The sequence below is a fragment of the Macaca thibetana genome, chromosome 5 (genome assembly GCF_024542745.1).
Source record: "Macaca thibetana thibetana isolate TM-01 chromosome 5, ASM2454274v1, whole genome shotgun sequence".
Taxonomy (NCBI): Eukaryota; Metazoa; Chordata; class Mammalia; order Primates; family Cercopithecidae; genus Macaca; species Macaca thibetana.
In genome coordinates, this window is record NC_065582.1 from 25,085,756 (window position 1) to 25,108,660 (window position 22,905).

Below are 22,905 nucleotides of genomic sequence, written 5' to 3' on the forward strand. Positions count from 1 at the left end.
ATCTTGTTATATCTTTTTTAGCCAATTTAAGCCCTTTGTAGAAAGAAAGAGAAGTATATATGCGTTTTTTTTTTTTTTTTTAAGCCATGTATCTTTTTCAAGGTTATCTGAAGAGAAAGTGTGCTGGTTATGCACACTCCAGATTCTGGAGTCCTATAAGCTGGAGATCAACTTCTGGCTCTCTGTCTTATTAGCTGAGTGACCTATGGTAAAGTTAAAACTTCAATATCCTTGCTTGTGAAATAGTGGGGTTATTATTACTCATCTCATGGGATTGTTTTAAGATTAAACACAATAATACCTCTAAAGTGCTTCGTGTTCTGCCTTTTTTATGGAAGGCTCCTGATACGGTTTGAGTCTGTGCCCCCTCCTGAATCTCATGTTGAAATGTAATACCCAGTGTTGAAGGTGGGGCCTGGTGAGAGGTGATTGGATCATGGGGGCAGTTTCTCATGATTTAACACCACGCCCCTTGGTGCTATAGTCATGGCAGTGAGTTCTCATGAGATCTGGTTGTTTAAAAGTGTGTAGCACCTCCCCTCGCCCTTCTCCCTCTTCCTCCTGCTTTGGCCATGTGAGATGCCTCACTACCGCTTTGCCTTCCGCCATGATTGGAGGCTTTCTGAGACTTTCACAGAAACAGAAGCCACTAGGCTTCCTATACAGCCTGCAGAACTATAAGCAACTTAAAACTTTTCTTTATAAATTACTCAGTCTCAGGTATTTCTTTATAACAGTGCAAGAATGAATTAATATAGCTCCTGATAAACATTTCCATTGTTTTTATGCTTACAGGCAAATAAGATAGACAGTAAACAGTGTAGTAAACTGGGAGAATCAGCCCTGCTTCATTCTCATTTCCACTACAGCTAAATAATTTCATTTTTATCAATTTTTAAGTCACCAAAAGGAGATAACCGTTTTTCCAGGTTGAGTGGATTCTTTTTTAATTTTTAATTTTTGTTTTTTGAGACAGAGTCTTGCTCTGTCACCCAGGCTGGAGTGCAGTAGCGCGATCTCGGATCACTGCAACCTCCGCCTCCCGTGTTCAAGTGCTTCTCCTGCCTCAGCCTCCTGTGTAGCTGGAGCTACAGATGTGTGCTACCATGCCCAGCTTTTTTTTTTTTTTTTTTTTTTTTTGTATTTTTAGTAGAGACGGGGTTTCACTGTGTTAGTCAGGATGGTCTTGATCTCCTGACCTCGTGATCCACCCGCCTTGGACTCCCGAAGTGCTGGGATTACAGGTGTGAGCCACCGTGCCCAGCAAGTGGATTCTTTAAAATTTATGTTGAAGATGGAAAGAACCAAGGTAGAAGTAACCGGGGTTCCAATATTTATTAAGTGCCACATCAGCCTTGAACTCACTACCTCCAGGCTTCCTGTCCTGGTAAGAGAAATACATTATTTTGTAGTTAAAGTAACAGCTATTTTGGTTTTCCTCTTTCTTTCAGCCAAACCCATTTTAAACTAACACAGTGGAAATAATTGTGAGCAGGAAAAAGATTTTATGGATTCCAATTATGTTTTGCAATCTGCAAGTCAGCATGATCTGGAATGTCTATTTACTGTGGCTTTTTGTTTCCTTGTTATGATAGTGTTGTATGTCTATGGGATAGAATAGTCTTTTAATTCATAGACAGCACTTATTTTATAGTCAAGAATTGATAGGGTTGGGGATAAGCTAGGAAGCACAAATACAATTTGCTTTTTATGATTTTATCTTATTCTCTATGAATATATATAATTTCCTAATCATATATTTAGACACACACATACACACAAATAAATATAAATTTTTGGTTCCCAAGTGTATCATTTCTCCAATTATCAATTTTGTCTGAAATGTGGTAGGACCTGAACTACTAAGCACAATCATTGAAATTATATATTTCTCTTATCGACAAATGTTATTACTGGCAATGAGGAAAAAAATGTACTGGGTTTTTAAAATACTTCTACATATTTTTTTAAATGTTTGGGCTTTACCAAGAACTCATCAAAAAAATTCTAATCCTTTTCCTTTCTATGTATAGTTGAATGAACACACATGCACACACATGCCACAAAACAAAAACAAAGTTATCCTTACACACAGGATAGAAACCAAACCAAATCCCAACACACAGCAAGATGATAGGGAGGGAAAAGTACACAGTAGCCACAAAGAGCTTTTTTCTTTTTTTCTTCTTTTACCTTCATTACTGTCATCCGGAGTAGTGTAGATGGAAGCCAGGGTAAATAAGGAAAAGATAACAAAAGCCAATAAAATGAATGCCATTTCCAAGTTGGTGTAGGGAAGCTCCATGAACTGCCACCAAAAACTTCTTCACCTACAAGAGAAATACAACATTGGCTCAGCAAACTCTAATCCAGAGAGAGCTTGCTCAGCAATGATTTATTTTAGAATTCAACACGTGTGAGATTTACTGAAGCTTGTTAAAATACTTCTGTGTACCTGGAACAATGTATTTGGCACTGGCAAAAATGAAGTGTGCTCTCGTTTTGAAATTTGGCATATAATTTCACTGTGTAGATTGGAAGAGAGCCTAGAAGTCTGAATGGCAGAGTCAATTTACCTTTACACACCTTTGTGAGTTTTTCGACACTACTCTGGGAATAAAGATAAGGTATGCTGACATGCAATGAGCACTTAAACAGGACCAGGCACTTGAAAGAGCTTGAGCTATTACCTCCTTTAATCCTCATAATAACTCTATGAGATACCAGTATTGTCTCCATTTCATAAATGAAGGAACTGAAGCACTAAGATGTAACTTACCTTAAGTTATAACTCTAGTATATGGCAGAGGTGAAACACCAACTCTGGCAATCTGGTTACAGAATCCTCACTCTTAGTCAATATACTATACTGACACTCGACTAACCAAATAACCAACCAACCAGCCAACCAATCCCAAACCTACCGTAATGGTTAGGATCATGTTTTGCAAAAGCGTTAAGTGGGTTGATTGGAGAGGAGTTTTTATGTTAGGTAGTAGAAGATAAAGTCGGTTAAGCCAAGGATATTGGAAAGAATTTAATGTCAAGATGAGAACTTAGTCTTTTTTCAAATGATATTAGAAGATGAATATAAGGTCCTTGGTAGTACAGAGACATGATGAAGCAGTATTTTGAGAATATTAATGGCATCTCCAGGTACAGGAGAGAATGAAGGAAGACACTGGTAACTGGAAAAAACTCAGAGTGAGTTTTAGCTCTGTGTTAGGATTTTAGCAGGAAGGAGAGAGAGGAAAGGATAAAACTAAAAGCCGATTTGATAGAAGGGAAGAAGGATCTTGGCAGCTTGTTGGCTCTATGGGGTGCAGAGGGTGTCCCAACATTAAAATGAAGTGCGGGAAGGAAGAGGAGAAACAAAGATCACTGGGAAAAAGAGGCCCCCAGAATCATGTGTGAAAACCGTGGTAGATAATATTAGTTCCTCAAACTTCCTTGTGGTTACTAGGGATGCAGATGCACTGTCACGTATTCGGCCATTCATCAATATTTGGAAAATGAATTGATCATGCTTATGCTTCTTCAGAGAATATGAAGACTATTAACTCTGCTAAAGCAGCACAGAGAATACGGTTATTTTTACTATCAGTTTTCTGTGAGGACTCTTTCCTGAAGGAAAAAAATAAAACTAAAAACAGAAAAGAAAAAATTGTGCCCTCTAGTGGTTTTTAAGTGCTATAGGTGGGAGAAAGAAGGATGAATTGCCCACACTCTCTAAAGATGTTTCATTATACATACGTGTTACCCTGTGCTCATGCAAAATGGTTTCTCCTGTTCTCTGGTTTTGTCCTACGCCTAGAATATCAACAGACTTAAGGTACCTGCCTTTGAGAGGAGGCAGTTGTTAATGTTTTCTGGACACATAGCTCATATGTGGTGATTCCCTCCCTCTCTCCCTTCCTCTGGCAACCTGGTTACAGAATCCTCACTTTTTTTTTTTTTTTTTTCTTGTTTTGAGACGGACTCTTGCTCTGTCACCCAGGCTGGAGTGCAGTGGTGCGATCTCGGCTCACTGCAACCGCCGCCTCCCGGGTTCAAGCAGTTCTCTGCCTCAGCTTCCAGAGTATCTTCTTCCTTCCTCTCTGTCTCTCTGTCTCTTTCTCTTTCTCTCCTTTCTCTTCTTTCTCTTTCTCTTTTTTTTTGAGACAAAGTCTTGCTCTGTTGCCCAGGTTGGAGAGCAATGGCATGATCACAGTTTACTGCATCCTTTTGGGCTCAAGCAATCCTCCCATTTCAGCCTCAAGAATAGCTGGGGCCACAGACATGCACTACCACCCTCAGCTAATTTTTTGATTTTTATGTAGAGACAAGGTCTCGTTATGTTGTCCAGGCTGGTCTCAAACTCCTGGGCTCAAGCGATACACCCACCTCTCCTCCCAAGTGCTGAGATTACAGGCATAGCCACCGCGTCTGGCCCTGTGATGAGTTATTTCTAGCTCACTATCCTAGATACTGTCATTCTAGGCATAATAAACACAAAATAATGGTCTTTGAATTTTCAGTAGAAATTGAAAGTTGGGGGAGAAGACATAGTGGGATAATAGATATTGTCAGACATCTATGACTATGGAACTTGGAACCCAACTACCTTCTTGTCACGTGCTCAGGGCAAACAGCCCTTGACCAGGGGCTCTCCACAACTATGCCCTAAATTCCAGAAAAGGTGATTTCTGCATAAATAAACCAGCCAAGAGATATTTTCTAAATGCAAAGATGATGCTTCTGGTGCCTACACTGTTCCCGTTCTTGTGTATCCTTGACGGAGCATCTGAAGAACAGCTGGTTGTACAGCCTGCATTTCTTCCTGGGATGTGTATCTGTAGTCTGTTCTCTGGACATTTTCTCCATCTCAGCTTACTTGGTGCAAAAATGTATCACTTGTTCCCCGCAGCTTCTCTAAGGGTTAGTACCAACTGAAATTATTATCTAGTAACAGATAGTAGGTAAATCATATTCATTTTTGTACGATAAAAATTAATCGAACTCCTTTTATCATACCATATATTCTATCACATTTAAGCTTATCTAAGCTTAGTTAAATTAAAATCATTTACTAGTGACTAAAGCATGGTTACCCTGATATGTCATTATTTCTTAGATCATTTAGGAAACAGATTAAATTCAGACATTATCTTCTTGATTTAAGGAGGGAAATGGGTCATTAGACTATCCCAACCCTACCATTCTGTATTCCTCCTATCCTTCAGCATCACGAAGGGAATGATCTTTATAAATGGAAATCAGATTCACTCCTCTTCTATGTAACTAGCAAATGGCTTCCCTTGGAATAAAATTCAAACTCCCAGTTCTTCCCTCCTAGGCTCCCATCACTTGCCCCGCATCCATCTGATGGTAGCCTGTGTGACAGTTTGCATGCTCCTGCACTGACCTGGCTCGTGTACCTTGCCCAGCTAAGCTCATCCTCTCTTCCTTCTGCCTGAGAATCTCCTCCACATTCTCATTTGTCTCCTTTCTCTGTGTCTTCTCTTCAGTTCAAGCACCACCTCCCCACAGAGGCCTTTCTTGACTTCTAATCTAAGCGCTGTTTTATTCTCATCACAGCTATTCTCCATTGCATTGTTTTTATTTTTATTTTTTTTGAGACGGAGTCTCGCCCTGTCACCAGGCTGGAGTGCAGTGGCACGATCTTGGCTCACTGCAAGCTCCACCTCCCAGGTTCAAGTGATTCTCCTGCCTCAGCCTCCTAGGTAGCTGGGACTACAGGTGCGTGCCACCACACCTGGCTAATTTTTTGTATTTTTAGTAGAGATGGGGTTTCACCATATTGGCCAGGATGGTCTTGATCTCCTGACCTTGTGGTCCGCCCACTTCAGCCTCCTGAAGTGCTGGGATTACAGACATGAGCCATCGCGCCCGGCTGCATTTTTTTGTTATTGTTTCTTTGTCTGTCTTTCCCCATTAAAGTTCTGTGAAAGCAGGCTGCTTTGTTTACCTCTGTACCTATAGGACTTCGAAAAAATGACTGGCATATAGTACATTTTTCCATAAGTATTCATTGAGTGACCGTAAACAAATGAATGGATGAAAGCAGCACCGAAGAAGGCAAGTTGATGCAAAAATCTGAATTTCGCAGCTGTGAATGGAAACTCTGGATTGAAGATATATTTGGAAATCCCAGCGGCATCAAGCACTCTGTTACTTGAGAAAATCCCACCCAGAGGACAAGAAGTCTATTTTGAAAATGACTTTAAGGTTTCCATAAAATAAGCCGCGTGGTTGGGACTGATGGTTTTTCTTGCTGCTGTTACTGCCCTGGGTGGGGGGCGATGTGTTTCCTTTCCTTTGTTGCTTTATGTTTCTGTCTTCATGGTTGCCGACTGAGCTCACTGCTCTCTTTGTGCACCATCCATTCATTCTCTTGCGGCTCCCTTGCGTGCTGTTATGATTGCTCGAGGACAGCATGGAACATGCCCTTCTTACTGGGCCTCCTTCCTGATGTAGATGCTGTGTGCATGCATCAAGGGCCGAAGGGACTAGGTAAAATGTCTGCCTTCATCTAAAGAAAAATCTGCTACAGTAAAAATAAAGGGCTTATTTACAGGAAGTAAATGCACTTTTCTGGGCAGTGGGAATTTAGTGTTTTGAATTCTTACAGCCTGCTGTATTAGAAAACTATGGGCTGAAAAAAATTCTGTGAGATACTGCAGTGCCCACTCCCCCATTAGCCTTCAAAGGCCTTGTGGAAAAAGTCTAAAGACTTCTAACCAACATGTGTGCCACTTCTGTTGCTTGCTGGATTTATCTGCTTTTTTTTTTTTTTTTTTTTTTTTTTTTCTGAGACAAAGTATCCCTTCCTCCTTTAAAAATTCTGAACAAGACTCACCTGATGCATTGAATGCTTATCTAATTTAAATAATCTGAAACCAGTGGCACTTTCTTCTGTTTTATCTGTAGGCGTGTGGATGGCTATACCAGTAATGCTGTCATGGTGTAAATCCTGTCTACTAAACAAAGCCTTAATTATCCCGTCCATCTGTGAAATGCCAACAACGCTCATTAGTCTCTGCGTATGGTTTCTGAATTATGTATTCACCTTGAAGGCTCATACAGGCAGAAATCTGTGTTTCTTATTTACTCCCTGACACCAAGTACTTGGCAAATCGCACTTGCTGAATGACAAATGATGTGTCCCAGCTCCTGTCATTGCTGTCCCTACTTGACATTTCAACCTGCTGCATGTCTCTTTGATTTTCTCAATCTTTCTTTTTGGGTGGATCCCCTACCACGTTGCCTTCCTCTGTTTCTTGGGACAATTCCATGTTTCAAGTCTTCTTCTCATCAAACTCTGAACAAAAAGCCATCTTGTCCTTGAGAACTTTCCTTCAAATGAAGTTTCAGGTTTGGAAAGAAAATCAAAAATCACCCTTGTGAAGACATCATACAATGATTGAATTTTCCCTAAACTGTTTTGGTGAACTAGATGCCCAGCCTGAATTCCTCTAGTGACGAGGAACTGCCTATCATTGGAGGCAATCGTTTAAGCTCTGGATAACCCTGCTCTTTAGAAAACTCCATCTTTATATGAACCAAAATTCTGTTCCTTTTAACTGTTACCATGTGATTCCTAAATACAGAACTAAAAAGCTCTTCTTTTATGAGAGGGGTCCTCAAATATTTGAAGACCAGGACTTTGTCATGTTGCCTGGGCTTTCTCTCCTTTGTCTAGACAAATATTCTTCATATGACATAATTCTGCATCCTTTGTCCCTTTTGATTTCTCTTTTACTTCTAAATCCCTCTAAAGTGGAGTAACCAAGCTGAAGGTAATATTTTGAATTAGGTTGACTAGATTCCAACAAGGCAACAACAGCACCCACCATATTTTTTTTTTTGAGACGGAGTCTCGCTCTGTTGCCCAGGCTGTAGTGCAGTGGCGTGATCTTGGCTCACTGCAACCTCTGCCTCCCGGGTTCAGGCGATTCTCCTGCCTCAGCCTCCTGAGTAGCTGCGACTACAGGCACATGCCACCACGCTCAGCTAATTTTTGTATTTTTAGTAGAGACAGGATTTCACCATGTTGGCCAGGATGGTCTTGATCTCTTGACCTCGTGATCTGCCCACCTCGGCCTCCCAAAGTGCTGAGATTACAGGTGAGAGCCACTGCGCCCCGCCACACCTACCACATTTTAACTCAGTGATCTGCCAATGGTCTGGTTGCCAGTCAGGCCTCATTTAAAAAAACTTATAATACAGGGCAATCCATGCCTCCAATGATAGTGAGTTCCTTGTCACTAGAGGAATTCAGGCTAGACATCTATTTGACCAAAACAGTTTAGGGAAAATTCAGCAATTGTTAGTTTTCAATTTATTTAATATCACTTTCTGAGTTTCTAAAGGATTATTTAAAAATTACAGTTATTAATTTTTGTGATTATAAACGTATGATTATAAATAATATGTTGAAGAATTTTGGAAACTAAAGATAGATAGCTAGATATAGCACTTCCTACCTACCCTTATTTTTCTTATTTCACAGAATGTTCGAAGATTCCTTTGCTTTATGTCACCCACAAGGTTCCCCCCCCAATTTTATTGAGGTATAATTGGCAAATAAAAATTGTATACAGTTAGGGTGTACAATTTGATTTTTTCATATATACACATGCTCACTAGGTTAACAAGCAGGTGTTCTATGCCTTCTTTTAAATCTTGGGCAAAAACATTGCTTGAAACAAGGTTATCTTTTCCATAAGAACAAGCTAAATATACTGTGATTGTTGAATTTGCTTAACCTATAAGCTTAGGAGACTGGTTTGAGTCTTAGGGAGGATCACATGTGAAATACAGAACTTTGAACAGTGTCTGGCATTTGACGAATGCCCAATCATACAATCATTGAGATTCATCCCCCTTTCTGTGTCCACTAGAAATTTTGACGTTTAATTCACCATTGCAGATTTATTCTTTAAAAGTGTTTTTCTTTAATTTTAGGCTGAATTTCTATTTGGTTCATTTTTAAAAATTCTGAGATTGAAAATGTCTTTTAAAAGACATTATTCTCATCCTTCCTGATGTACACTTTAGTTTTCAATTTATTTAATGACACTTTCTGAGTTTCTGAAGGATGATGTAAAAATTCCAGTTATTAATTTTTGTGATTATAGATAATATAACATGTTGAAGAATTTTGGAAACTAAAGAGAATAGGAAATAGGAAATAAAATCATGGAAGGTTTTTTTTATTTTGGTATTCTCATTTAATGAATTGAATTATTGAGGCAATGGGCATTTATAAGGTTGGAAGAAGCATTGCCAAATTTGCGAGTCTCTGAGGTATAGGTTTACTAAAGTTCTTTTCCCCTTCATAAGGGTATACACACTGTATATAACATTGTGAATAATAACTTTCTTTTTTTATGCCTTTTTTCTTTAACTAGATATTCATCCCCTAAGCAAAATAATTAGAATTCTTTTGTGCTTGAAAAATACTAGATCTCCAAAGTCATTTTAACTTGGAGTCATTAGAGCTTTATTTTTGTCCAAGGAGAGCATGAATTCAGGTATCTTCAGGTTCTCCCCTTTGCATGTTCTTCAAAGCGTTTCATTCTTCTAGGTAGAGTGGAATCACATAAACCCACCCACAACTGTGTAGCTCTGATGCTCTCAATCTGATAGATGAAGTGCACACTGAATATAAGCAAATGTTCTATACATTGTTTTATAGCAGCATTGTGGGCTCTGATTAGATACTGAATTCATTCTTTCTCTCTTTCTCTCTTTCTCTCTTTCTTTCTCTCTTTCTCTCTTTCTCTCTTTCTTTCTCTCTTTCTCTCTTTCTTTCTCTCTTTCTCTCTTTCTTTCTTTCTTTCTTTTTTTGAGACGGAGTCTTACTCTGTTGCCCGGGCTGGAGTGCAGTGGTGCGATCTTGGTTCACCGCAACCTCTGCTTCCTGGGTTCAAACGATTCTCCTGCTTCAGCCTCTCAAGTGGCTGGCATGTAGGACACCCTGCTATACATATGTGTGTGTGGGTTTTTTTTTTTTTTGTATTTTTAGTAGAAATGGGGTTTCACCCTGTTGCCCAGGCTGGTCTCAAACTCCTGACCTCAAGTAATCTACCTGCCACGGCTCCCCAAAAAGTGCTGGGATTATAGGTGTGAGCCACCATGCCTGTCCAGATATTGAATACTTTCAATCACTTGATTGAATTAAACATTGATTTAATCCTCTTGGTCGAATTAGATATTTGTTAAAATAGAAGAAGGCTGTACTTGGAACATTATACCTTATTCCCCATTCCTTGACTTTCTATTGATGTTAGGTATATCTCTAGTCTTTAGAATCCCTAACATTTTGCAGAGATTATTCTGTTTTTGCCCATGGTCGTTATCCATTTAAAGGAAGATATATTTATAGTCCCCTTTCAGTCATAAGCTTCACACCCCAAAGTTCCTATTTAAAGTTGCAAGCAGTTTCCCATTTCACCACCACTAGACCCTGCAGAGTGAGCTCTGTGTGAGCCTTGGGGGTGGTGGCATGTGGAGAGGTGGGGTGGCTCTCTCACATTTCTCCTCCCTCCTGCTGACATTGGCTGAGCTAGCAGGAGCTCTGGAAGTGGGAGCCGACGCAAAGCATCAGAGACCTGATTATTTTTTTGAGGTGGGATCTCGCTTTGTCGCCCAGACTAGAGTGTGGTGGCGGGATCTCGGCTCACTTCAACCTCTACCTCCCGGGTTCAAGCAATTCCCTGCCTCAGCCTCCTGAGTAGATGGGATTATAGGCATCAGCCACCACACCTGGCTATTATTATTATTATTTTATTTTTAGTAGAGATGGGGTTTCACCATCTTGGCCAGGCTGGTCTTGAACTCCTGACCTTGTGATACACCCTCTTTGGCCTTCCAAAGTGCTGGGATTACAGACGTGAGCCACAGTGCCTGGCCAGAGACCTTCATGAACAGGGTAGAGATTACCTGTCGCAACCCAGGTATAACTATGACAGTGGGCCACTGGGCTGCTGGACAGTAGAATTGACCCAAATCCTTGCAACTATGGACTCTACTGTAGGCATGAGGAATTGACTGTGGCTTCTTTTATAATGTGTATCAGTGTTGTAATTTCTATTTTGCTAGATTTCAAAGGGCAGAAACTGCCAAGGTTCAAAGGTGATTTATGAATTTTTAAGATAAGGATGAATGGCTCAAGAGTTAAGATGATTATGTAAAGAATAGAAATCAATTAAAGAAAATTGTTCTATTTGTTTCCTAGAACTCTTAAATGAAATTGTTGATTTACTTCTTCATAGTAGAAAGAATATTTCTCTGACAAAGTTATGCTATGGCATAAGGATAAATTATTATTAAACCTGTGATTTTCTTTTAAAAGAAAAATTGACACTCAAATACTACTATATTTGAAAATATGGTTGGTTTCAAAATGGGAAGAATAACCAAGGCACTTAAGCCTTTGGCTTAGAATGGCAATAAAAAATTTATCATAGATGGGCAATTGGCTTTGAGAAAATATGTAATATTTCTAAACTTCAAGAAACTTAAGAGATTTCAGTGGACAAAGATCTCATGCATCCTTGGACTCGTGCATACTATTTCTCAAACTTAATGTGTTTAAAACAGAATTCCTTCTTTATCTCACCCCTTTATTTCCCTTTTCATTTGATAGCAGCTCCATGTTTCTAGCTGTTCAGCATAAAATCCTCAAAGTCATCCTTGACGCCTTTCTTTCACAGTTCATATCCTCTTCTATCAAGAAATCCTATTGGCTTTATCTTTTTTTTTTGAGGTGGAGTCTCACCCTGTCACCCAGGCTGGAGCATAGTGGCATGATCTCAGCTCACTGCAACCTTCACTTCCCAGGTTCAAGTGATCCTCCCACCTCAGCCTCCTGAATAGCTGGGATTACAGGTGCCTGCCACCATGCCTGACTCATGTTTGTATTTTTTTTTTTCTTTTTTTAGTAGAGTTGGGGTTTTACCATGTTGGCCAGGCTGGTCTTGAAGTCCTGACCTCAAGCAATCCACCCGCCTCGGCCTCACAAAGTGCTGGGATTACAAGCATGAGCCACCAGGTCTGGCCCCTACTGGCTTTATCTTCAACATACATTCAGAATCCCACCACTTCCATTGCAACTGCCCTGATTTGAAGCACTACTACTCACAAGGTTGAATGAAATAGGGTCTTAACTGATCTCTCAGCTTCTCCGCTTGCTTTTCTTGTCTACCCTTAAGACAGCACTTTAAGATTGTAAGGCATACTACATTGCCTATCTGGTCAACACTCTATTATGGCTCCTATTTCACTCAGATTAACAGCCAGCATCCTTGTAAATGTCCTGTTGGAAGATCCTAAATTATCTGGTCCCGCTTTGTCTCTGACTTTCTCTCCTACTTTCCTCCCCGTCATTTGCTCCATTCTCGGTGCACTATCCTCCTGGCTGTTGCTCCTTCACTCCAGGCATGTTTCTGCCAGAGGGCCTTTGTACTGGCTATTCTCTTTGCCTGGAATGCTCTTTTCTGGAGACCTGAATGGCTCACCCTCTTACCTCCTTCAAGTCTTTGCTCAGACGTGTTACCTTCTCAGTGTGGTCTACTCTCACCATCATATTAAAAGTTGGTATTCCCCCCAGTCTCCTTAGCCTGCTTTGTTATATTTTTGCAAAGCAATTATCACCTTCTAATCTTTACTTATTTATTATATTTATTGTTTAGTATAATAGAATTTAAGCTTCACGGGGGCAAGGATTTTTGTGTGCTTTGTTTGCTGAGCCTAGAACAGTGCTTGGAATAGTACCTGGCTAGTAGGAGGAGCTCAATTAGTATTTACCAATATGATTCAATGAATGAATGAATGAATGAAGATCTAATGAAGTGGATACAGATTTGCCTGATAGAATGATCCCTCATTGATAGGGATATCTTTAGGTCACTATAAAAATAAATTTGATAGGGAGTTTAGTTGAATGGAAAAAGCTTACCCATTAGAGTCATACCCGACTCTAGCCCCTGGCACTTACAGATATAGTTTTTGTATTTTTGACATAAGAATAGTATCTATTCTCAGGGTTGTTGTGAGGATTAATCAACATATGTAACATACCAAATAAAGTAACCGATACATTGTAGGACCTCACAAAATGATAGCTATTATCAGCAGTCTCCTCTTCCATGGAAAGATTGTGAGGAGCTCTCACAAGGTGAGTGTGTTCTATCAAACACTTAAGGAAAAAAAAATTACATAAAATCAGAAAATAGAGGCAGAGGAAACAATTCCTAATCATTTTATGAGGCCTGGATTAGTTCTGATATCCAAAACTGGTAGACATTACAAAAACAATAACAAAAGTAAATTGCAGACTAGTATTCTTAATGTACATAAACACAAAAATCCTAGTAAGATGATAGCAAATGAAATCCAGCAATGTATATAAAAGGATACTATAATGAGTAAGTAAGGTTTATCCCAGGGTCAGCTTAACATTTGGGATTCAATCACTGTAATGTTCTCTATTAACAGAATACAGCAGAAAACCTACATAATGAGGCCGGGCGCGGTGACTCACGCCTGTAATCTTAGCGCTTTGGGAGGCCGAGGTGGGCAGATCACGAGGTCAGGAGATCGAGACCATCCTGGCTAACACGGTGAAACCCCGTCTCTACTAAAAATACAAAAAACTAGCCGGGTGAGGTGGCGGGCGCCTGTAGTCCCAGCTACTCGGGAGGCTGAGGCAGGAGAATGGCGTGAACCCGGGAGGCGGAGCTTGCAGTGAGCTGAGATCACACCACTGCACTCCAGCCTGGGCGACAGAGCAAGACTCCGTGTCAACAAAAAAAAAAAAAAAAAAAAAAAAAAAAAAAAAAAAGAAAGAAAAACTACATATATGGTCATTTCCATAAATACTGACAAGGCGTTTGAAAAAAATTAACACTCTTCATGATAAAAACACCCAGAAAGTTAGGAATAAAAATGATCTTCCTCAATTTGATAAGGGGCATCTATGAAAAACCTAGAGCTAACACCATAGGTAAAGGTGAACTACTGAGTCCTTTGCCCTTAAGCACAATATTTACTTCAGTCATTTCTATTCAACTTATACTGAAGGCTTTAGCCAATGCAATAAAGTTAGAAATAAAAATTTAAAAACCTAAAGATCACAATTTAATAAGTAAAATAAACTCTATTTTTAGTTGATATGATTGTTTATGTAAAAAAATCCTAAGAATTTTTCGAGATTAGAATTTAGTAGCATCTTAGGATACAAGGTCAATATTGAAAAACCAATTGTGTTTCTGTATATTGGCTTCAATAATTGTAAAATAAAACATGAAAATTATATTTTAAATAGAGCTCAATAATTTAGAAATAAATTAACAAAAAATACTGAAGATATATACACTTAAAACTAAAAAATACTGCTGAGAGAAATAAAGTATCTAAATAAATTAAGAGATACACCATATTTATGGATTGAAAAACTCAGTATTGTTAAGTTTCCCAGATTAACCTATAAATCCAAGGCAATTATAATCTTATCATGCTTTTTTTGTAGAAATTGACAAGCTGATTCTAAACTTTCTAAGGAAATGCAAAAGCTACACCCAAACTTTTGAGAAAGAACAAAGTAGGAAGACTCAAACTACCTGACTTCAAGACTTACTATAAAACTTTAGTAATCAAAAGAGTATAGTATTTGTGTGAGTGGCGACAAATAGATTAGTAGTACTAAATAAAGATTTCAAAGTTAAGATCTACCCTTTATGACATTTGATTTCCTACGAAGACTCCAAAGCAATTCAGTAATGAAAAGAAAATGGTTTTTTGAAAGCAGTAGTGGAACGATGAGATATTTATAAGAAAAAAGGAACTTCTATTTCTGCTTCAGCAACATATGAAAAATAAATTCAACATAGTTTTAGAACGGAATGTAAAAGCTAATACAATAAGACTTCTAGAAAAAAGCATAGTGGAGTGTCTTTATAACTTAGTGGTTAAAAAAAAGACTTTTTAAAATAGGACATGAAAATTAATAACCAAACAAAAATTTGTAATTAGACCTTTCATAATTTAAAGCTAGTGCTCATCAAAATGCGTCATTAAGAAAATGAGTGGGCAAGGCTCAGATTGGGGGAGAACATTAACAAAATGCATATTTGACCAAGAACTTGTGTCAACAATATATGCTTATGAAAACTCCTCCAACTCAATAACAAAAAGACAATCCAAGTTTTAAAAAATGGCCCAAATATTTGAATAGACATTTCACAAAGGAACATATGCAAATGACCAATAAACCTAAGAGAAAATGCTGAACAATATTCATCATCAGGCACATGCAAATAAAATCACAATAAGATAGCATTGCCTAACCACCAACATAGCTAAAATTAAAGCCAGAACCCTAAGATTGGCAAAGATGTGCAGTAACTGAAATGCTCATACAATGTTAGGGTGTTAAAATGATACAGTTCCTTGGAAAAAAATCTCTGGAAGTGTATAAAATAAACTGTAACTACAGTATGACCTAGAAGTTCCACTTCTAGGTATTTACACAACAGACTGAAAACATATGTTCATATGTTCAGAGAATCACTTATCTCCAATAGCAGGCTTATTCATACTAGCCAAGAACTGGACAAAACTCAGGCTTCATGGACAAGAGAATGGATATACACAAATTACACATTTATATAATGGAATCCTACTCAACATTAAAAAGAACGATTTTGTGATACATACAACAAGACAAATGAATCTGAAGAAAACATTGAGCATACATGCTGTGTAGAGAGGAAGATTACATCTGGAGGCAGGGCTAGGAACTGATTAGGTAGAGGAAGGAAACAGCATTCTAGATCTGGAGCTATATCGATGGTCTGTATATCTTTTTATTTGTTTACATTATTATTACTTTTTAAAGTTTCCCTTTTAAACAAATTTTACTTTAAGTTCTGGGATTACATGTGCAGTGATGTTCTCTGTATCTTGACGGGGGTTTGGATTACATAGATGTATATGTCCATCAAAATTCATTGAATCATAACACTAATGATTTGTGCATTTCACTCTAATTGAATTTTATTTCAAGAAACTAGTTAAACAAGTATCATCGACTTCTAGTTAGTGATATACTTTCCTAAATGCTTAGGGGTAAAGTTTACTGAGGTCTTCAACTTTAAAAGGTATCATAAAAATAAAGGTGAATCAGTGGATGTACAGACAAATGGATATTAGATAATATGTAAGGAAGCCAATATAGCAAAATGTTAATTTTACAATCTACATGGAAGGCATTTGAGTGTTCATGATACAATTATTTCAATTTTTCTCTATGTTTGAACAATTTTCATAACAAAGTGTTAGGAACTAAAAGACTTTGCTACTACTGCCTTCCAAAGAATTTTTAAAATTGTTGACGACATAATTGCTAGTCTCTGTCCCACCAGAGACTGGTGTGAGACTGGGTGTGTTTTTTATATTTTATCACATGGGACAAAAGGCAAGTCAATAACATCAGTTTGATTCAATTTCAATTTTCAAGGCCTATCCCATAATATTTCAGCTCAGATTTGCAGGTTGAATATCTAGAACAAAAGAATGCTGGCCACAGATTTCTCTTTCTTTCTTTCTTTCTTTCTTTCTTTCTTTCTTTCTTTTTCTTTCTTTCTTTCTTTCTTTTTGTTTGAGCCCAGGCTGGAGTGCAATGGCGTGATCTCGGCTCACAGTAACCTCTGCTTCCCAGGTTCAAGTGATTCTCCTGCCTCAGCCTCCCGAATAGCTGGGATTACAGGCACACACCACCATGTCCAGCTAATTTTTGCATTTTTAGTAGAGACAGGGTTTCACCATTTTGGCCAGGCTGATCTTGAACTCCTGAACTCAAGTGATCTGCCTGCCTTGGCCTCCCAAAGTATTGGGATTACAGGCGTGAGCCACCGTGCCCGGCTGTGGCTGTGGATGATAGAAAAAGATTTTTCTATCATCAGATTTATGTTATTAAAAGGCTTTAGAAATAGGAGGAAATACTGTCATTTTTCTGCTTTTAACCTTAAACTTAAATCATTATTTAACTATATTCCTTAAAAATATTTCCCTTGAAATTATTTCTTGCTTTCACCAAAATATGGTACTATTATTTTCAGCAGTAGAAAAGTACAAGAACCAAGGGAAATCGTATGATTTAATTTAATGTGGTTAATTCTACCTTGGAATTAAATAAAAATACATATCTTCTGGCTTTGGGAAAAAACAAAACTAGGACAAATAAACCAAACATAGCAAAAGAGAAGAAAAGTATTCTGAGGGGGAGTTGTTCTACAAAACGGAAAATTTTCCTTCCCTCTTTAGCCATTTTTTTTAAACAGTAAAAAAAAAAAAAAAAAATCTCCAGGAAAGAACAATAAGTAAAATTTCTTAACTGTGGCAATTAAATATTACATTTCTAGTCAATATGTATTAGTGAAAAAAAGAGTTTTGAGGTAAATAAAATAGGGGATTTATAAAAACTTACCAGAAGCATTCCTGTTCCTGAGAGTGGCTAGGAAGGAACCCGTGAGTCCGATTCAGACAGAGTCTTCAGTGTCTTGGGATTCCGGACTGAATGGCCTGTGTCTGTTAACAAACATTTTCACTGAACGCTACCAGGCCATGAAAATGTAGGTGCTTCCTGATGCCACTTCACTAACCAAGGTTTACTAATCTCTTAGCTGGAGTGTTAATCAGGACTTGACCAAGGGGAATCTATACCTCTAAAAAGGAAATCTTCCCTTGTGAAGGATCAAGAAGGAAACAGGAAACTAATGAAACGTAGTTATTTACTTTTGCTGTCACCCAACCGGCTGTAAATACCACTACTCTACACAGTTCTGAGCAAACAATGATTGTGCTTTGGCTGACAAACAAGAAATTCAACAGGTGGTTTATAGGAGTGACGTGTCTGAACACAGGTCAATTTCTATAGTATTCCTTAACGTCTTTAATGATAACAGGCAAGTCGAACACATGAGAGTTTGGTAAACAATTAACTTTTCAACCACAGTTTATCTTGGGACTTCACAGCTACTTGTCAGCTTTTGTCTTCGTTATTTATTTATTTATTTTTTGAGATGGGGTCTCGCTCTCTCTCCCGGGCTGGAGTGCAGTGGCATGATCTCGGCTCACTGCAAGCTCAGCCTCCTGGGTTCATGCCATTCTCCTGCCTCAGCCTCCTGAGTAGTAGCTGGAACTACAGGCACCCACCACCACGCCCGGCTAATTTTTTGTATTTTTAGTAGAGACGGGGTTTCACCGTGTTAGCCAGGATGGTCTGGATCTCCTGACCTCCTGATCTGCCCGCCTCGGCCTCCTAAAGTTCTGGGATTACAGGCGTGAGCCACCGTGCCCAGCCTTGTCTTGGTTTTTATTGTTGTTTATTAAATGGCCCTTTTGCTCTTTACAATAAGGAGATCTTATTCCTTTGCTTTTTTTTTTTTCCATTATTTTTATTTTTAGTTTCTACTTTTAGTTCAGCTGCGAAAAATAAAAAGGGAAGAAGTGAACTATCAGTAACAGTAAGGATGAGGGCTGAGAATGAATTCCACCTGGACCACTTGACCACGTGTTGCAGCCTGGATGTCCAACATTTGTTGTTGTTGTTTTTTATTTTCTGAGACAGAGTTTCACTCTGTTGCCCAGGCTGGAGTGTAGTGGTGTGATCTCAGCTCACTGCAACCTCCACCTCCCAGGTTCTAAGTTATTCTCCTGCCTCAGTCTCCTGAGTGGTTGGGATTACAGGCACATGCCACCACACCCGACTCATTTTATACTGTTAGTAGAGATGGGGTTTCACCATGTTGGCCACACTGGTCTTGAACTCCTGACCTCAGGTGATCCACCTGCCTTGTCTTTCCAAAGTACTGGGATTATAAGCGTGAGCCACTGTGCCTGACCAACTTTTGTCATTTTTTAAACTCTGAGAAACAGTTGTCTCCTCCCCTTCAGTCTCATGTGAAAAAAAAAAAAAAATTAAGTTGACATTTTAAAAATTCACATACATACTGAATGTATAATTATCTAGATTTTTAAAAGTTCTCTAGTTTATAAAATCTGGAATGTATAAAACTCGTTTCTCGCCATATATTAGAAATAAGAGAGGCTGAGATAGGGAAACTCATAGAGCATGTTAGTCATAGCAATATAGGGTTCTATGGAATTCTAATATCAACCTCCTCACAGTAATTCATGCTGAAAATTGTCAGCAAATTTGGAATAGAAGGAATCTTCCTCAGTCTGATAAGGAATAAAAACCTAGAACTAACACCTTACTTAAAGGTGAAATATTGAATGCTGTCTTCCTAATGCAATAGTACCCACAAAGCTTACTGGAGAGTGTTACCAGTGCAATTAGGTGTGGCCTTCCAGCATTTCCACATAGCAGTTTATTCCTTTTGCTTGAGCTTTCTGGTTTGGGGAAAATACACTACTTCTTGAAGTAGTCCTTTCCATCCTTTTAGAGTTATGACTATGAGAAAATACCAACTTACATTAAAGCAAATTTTGTTTCTCTGAAATTTCTACCAACAGAGTTTATTTTCACCCTCCAAGGTACACAGGTGTTTCTACTTCCTCAAGAACAACTGGCATATCTGAGGGCACACTGTCTGTGTGAAATGTAGATCTGCTAGTTCGTTTACTTGCTTTTGCTTATGTCAGAAGCTCACATCTCCTAGATGCCCTTGTTCTTTTCATTTAGATTGTTTACAGTTTGCTGAGTGTCCATCTGGAAACTGTGGTGTCCAGAAGCTTGTGCGGCATCCACGAGGCTTCTGCTCAGCACACAACAGAACAGGAAATTGCCTCTTCATTCTAGAAAACGTTCTTTCCTTAAACAGGACATATAACATATAATTGTAACATTCTATATCATGTAATTATAAAATATAATGATAATGATAATTTCTTTATACAATGAATTAGTGTTTCCACTTTTTTTTTTTACACCTGTTGCGGGAAGTCAGGGACCCCAAATGGAGGGACCGGCTGGAGCCGTGACAGAGGAACATAAATTGTGAAGATTTCATTTTAATATGGACATTTATCAGTTCCCAAATAATACTTTTATAATTTCTGATGCCTGTAATCTCTTAATCCTATTATCTTTGTAAGCTGAGGATGTATGTCACCTCAGGACCACTGTGATAATTGTGTTAACTGTACAAATAGATTGTAAAACGTGTGTTTGAACAATATGAAATCAGTGCACCTTGAAAAAGAACAGAATAACAGTGATTTTTAGGGAACAAGGGAAGACAACCATAAGGTCTGACTGCCTGCAGAGTCAGGTAAAAAAAGCCATATTTTTCTTTTTGCAAAGAGCCTATAAATGGATGTGCAAGTAGGAGAGATATCACTAAATTCTTTTCCTAGCAAGGAATGTTAATATTAATACCCTGGGAAAGGAATACATTCCTGGGGGAAGACTACAAATTGTTGTTCTGGGAATGTCTGTCTTACGCGGTTGAGATAAGGACTGAGACCTGCCCTGGTCTCCTGTAGTACCCTCAGGCTTACTAGGGTTGGGTAACTCGACCCTGGCAAATTTGTGGTCAGACTGGGTCTCTGCTTTCAAACCCTATTTTCTGCTATCAAGATGTTTATCAAGACAATACGTGCACTGCTGAACATAGACCCTTATCAGTAGTTCTGCTTTTGCCCTTTGCCTTGTGATCTTTGTTGGACCCTTATCAGTAGTTCTGCTTTTGCCCATTGTCCTGTTCCCTCAAAAGCATGTGATCTTTGTTAGACCCTTATTAGTAGTTCTGCTTTTTGTCCTTTGAAGCATGTGATCTTTGTACCTACTCCCTGTTCTTATACCCCCTCCCCTTTTGAAACCCTTAATAAAAACTTGCTGGTCTGAGACTCAGGCAGGCATCACAGTCCGACTGATATGTGATGTCACCCCTGGAGGTCCAGCTGTAAAATCCCTCTCTTTGTACTGTCTCTCTTTATTTTTCAGTCAGCCAACACTTATGGAAAATAGAAAGAACCTATGTTGAAATATTGGGGGCAGGTTCCCCTGATATACACTTGTTGCAGGTAATCCCGATTTTCTCTATTCTGTACTAGTAAAGATACTTTATTTGAAAACAAATGTAGTTCCTTGCATTCCTGTGTCCTAAATTCTATTTTAATCATTTCTGTACAACATCAAGTCCCTCTAACTCTGTTATATGATGCATATATCTCTCTCAAAGCTTTATGTTTTTCACAAATTTGATAAGCCTATTGACTTGATAACACTGTGAAGTTACTGGTACAACTGTTAAAAACATGAATGCAAGACAGCATTAGACATCTACAATTTGATTTAAATGTATTAATTGGCATTCTTTGGTTATGATACTCAACCATTGTCTTGTGGACATTACTATCTATTCAATATTTCTATGTAATCACACATCATTATAAAGACACTATCAAGGCATCATTGACAGCCAGTTATGCTATTGTGTTGATTACTGTAAATTAACTCTAGAAAAACAAGGTTGGGCCAATATCAGTTGTTCTTGATAATGCATTGTGGTCTTAGTGATCACAGCTTTCTCTTCTAGAAGTTTGTACATGTTTCTTTTAATAGTGATCAGTCTCTGAGGATGAGATATCACTCATCTTCAGTTAGGGAACCTGGAATCTTTGGTGCTGAGGAGGTAAGATGGGTGGCGATCTTTTGTTTTCTCTGAGAGTAGAATCTTTTCTGTAGTTGGTTTTCCTCTGGATGTTTCTTTTAAGACAGTTTCTGGACCTGGACCCTAAACAAATAATTTGGTTCTGTGTCCCTCTGTGTTTTATTTCAAGAAAAACTTACTTTAACACGTGGTACAAATAAGACCTATAAAGAATAGCAAAGAGTTTATAACATAAGTATCTGAAAGCAGCACAGAGCAAATTTTCCTTGGGTATGAACTTTGTTTTAATTTAAATTTTATACCAACAAAGTTCAAATTTTAAAGATTCAAAAAGATATACAGAAAAATTCTGTTGTTATTCCTATTTTTCAGCCATCCAGTTGTCCTCACTAAAGGTAACTAATGTCTCTAGTTTGTATGTGTATGTGTCTTTCCAGAAACATTTGATGCATGTATAATCTAATATGTAAAAATATTCTTCTTTCTTTTAGCCGAGTATTTTTTAGCACAAATAGTAGATTTTTAAAAACATTTTTTGTATGTGATTTTTGCATTTGATACATCTTGGAGATCATTCTAAGACATAAACCCTATAAATAATTATGAGGGCTTGTTCTTTCAAATGCCATATTAAAATGTTTTTCCCTGTGCTGTAGTTACTTGTTTTTATTTTAATATGAAAATATTATTAAATATCACTTTAAAGTCAAAAATATTCTAAAAGTTAAGTTAACATAGACCACTAGATGGTGTTGTCATCCCAAAGAAATAAAATATGTGCATTGTTTTAAAAACAATTTGGCCATCTAAGGAAAAAAATCTGACTACTGTAGAACTGTATAAAACAAAAACTAACAGCCAGGCTTCTAAGTTCTGTGTCCCAAAAATAGTCACTAACAATTGAGATTTTTCTCTTCCTATACTGTTTGTGTGTGTGTGTGTGTTTATGCTCTTTTATAAAAAGTATCTAATACTGTACATTTTGAAACCTTTTTTCTAGAAGCCTAATATATGATGGAGTTCTTTCCATGTCAGTACATATACATTGATTTCATTCTTCAATGAAATTTGGTGAATAAATTATTTTAAATGATCTGAATGTTATAAAATATGCTATAATTTCTTTCATCTCTAACAGTAGGTATTTAGGTTGTATATAGGTTTTTGCTTGTACAAACAATGATGCAGAAACTATCCTTGTACATTTATGATGGTGCACTGGCTATAGACATCTCTGTTGCACATGATTTTCTTTCAG

At 38.0% G+C, this 22,905-nt stretch overlaps 1 long non-coding RNA gene across 1 annotated transcript in view; it reads right to left on the reverse strand.

Annotated features, from left to right (window-relative positions):
• Positions 1-17,774, reverse strand: part of LOC126955375 (uncharacterized) — a 43,021-nt gene extending 25,247 nt beyond the window's left edge. The window contains exons 1-2 of the long non-coding RNA XR_007725915.1: positions 17,495-17,774; positions 2,194-2,330 (exon numbers count right to left, since the gene is read on the reverse strand). This is a non-coding gene — a long non-coding RNA (uncharacterized LOC126955375). The remainder of the gene's footprint in view (positions 1-2,193; positions 2,331-17,494) is intronic.
• Between the last annotated feature and the right edge of the window lie 5,131 nt (positions 17,775-22,905).